This window comes from Salmo trutta, chromosome 38, assembly GCF_901001165.1.
Source record: "Salmo trutta chromosome 38, fSalTru1.1, whole genome shotgun sequence".
Taxonomy (NCBI): Eukaryota; Metazoa; Chordata; class Actinopteri; order Salmoniformes; family Salmonidae; genus Salmo; species Salmo trutta.
The window spans coordinates 7,919,165-7,921,135 of NC_042994.1; positions in this window are offsets into that span (position 1 = coordinate 7,919,165).

Consider the following 1,971-nt stretch of genomic DNA (forward strand, 5'->3'; position numbering starts at 1 on the left):
CAGTTTTTTTCATGTGAATTTCATATCCAGATATCCATGCTGTATATATTTCTAAACACATGTTGGGACAATAACTAAATTCTATGAAATATTTTAGTCAGTCAGCTGCTACTGTAAAAATTCCCTGGCTGCAGTATGTTAGCCCTCCCTGCTTTTCTCCCTCAGCGCCACACTCAACTCTACCCCATTGTCCGACCTCTTTCAGTCACTATTAAACGGAACATACAGGACACACAGAACATAGAAATAGAATTATTAGAATGGACCGTCCCATGGCTCAGAAGGGCCGTCTGCGGTGCTCTGTTACAGTTTTTTACAATCGCTAGGACCCATTTCTCAATACTTAGGTCACTTTTTCAAAAGTCTTCACACAGTGAACACAACAGCAGTCTATGTGGGCTAAACTGTGGATCATTTTGCATTGCTTTGGCACAAAATGCATTCAATGACTACATCTTTCAAATTTCGTTAATTCTTTTCTCACTCAGACACAACCATGTACCTACAGGCCAATTTGCACATGTTTACATACTCTTTTCAAAACTGTTAAACTTAAGTTCAAATTCTAACATAACACGCATGAGAGTCATGGAGATTGAAGCCAGGCGCAAACACCCCACATATTCATCTTTGCGGCGAGGAAGAAATGTGATTGGGAAAAGAACCACAGTGGATGTCCCGGGCCAGAGGGGTGCCAACATCACAATGTGTGCAGAAATATCCTCTGATGGATTGCTGTTACACAAACCGATAATTGGGCCTCATTTCATTCCTGGATGACCTCTATGGAAGGGTTGTGCCAGGTGAGGAAAGGGTTGAGGTGAGGTGAAATCGGCCAACGTTTGTAATTGTATGGGACAATGTAGCGTTTCACCACTCCCGTGCAGTCACAGAAGGGTTTGCAGCCCATCCCAGGATGGTGTCGCTTTTCCTCCCACCTTACTCTCCATTCCTCAACCCCCATAGAGGAATTATTTTCCTCATGGAGGTGGAAGGCTGATGACCACCATCCACATGATCAAATGTGTATTGCCCAAGATGACATAAGATGTGACGTGGATGAGAACATGTGGCCAAATGTAGAAGACAGGGCTGACTAGCATTGCTACTGTATCTGTATCGGTAGATGGTGTATACACAAATTCTTGTATTTTTGGAACCATTCAATGCCAAAAAATGACATAAAACATATTGAAGCATATTGCATCATGTCTGATTCATTCCTGTAACATATACTGCAGTGAATTCTAAACAGTTGAGAGGTGTCATTCTTGTTTTGTAAAGACATTTTACAAAAGAAAACATTAAACACTAACAACAGCTAATGCTACCTGTTGTTAGTGTTTTTTAGGTGGTTGTTTTATGAGTGACAACGTGTGCTTGTTGGGTGACAACCTTTGCTAGTGTTATGGAAGAATGAGTTGATTTGAGACATGTATGAAGTATTTTGGTAGTTTTAGTGCATTTTGGATGTGAAATGAACTGCTGTGCCAAGCTGAAAGTTGGTTAAGAGAACTGTGTGAAAAGTTTTGAAAAAGTGACCTAAGTATTGAGAAATGGGTCCTAGCAATTGTAAAAAAAAAAAAATACTGTAATTACTGTGTCTTAAGATATTCTGCTCCACTTGTTTAATCCCCCTGCAGTGTAAAAAGCCGTTCCCCTTTGTCATATTGGGCTACTGATGCTGCTGCTGCACAGCATGTGCTTTTGGAGCTCTAATTCTACTGGGAGAATCTTGGGTTTTCAGAATTAAGTTGAGGCTTGTTACTGAACTGTGGTTTTGAATGTCTTGGGGTTTTACATGGAAATGAAAGATTAAGAGTGTGCTGGCCTCGTTGTCCTTTTGTCTGGGTAGGATATTATTCTGTACAGTTTCAAGTTTCCAGTTTTAATGTCACGTGCACAAGTGCAGTGAAATGCCTTTCTTGCAAGCTACAAATACAACAATGCAGTAATCGATATCAATGTAGC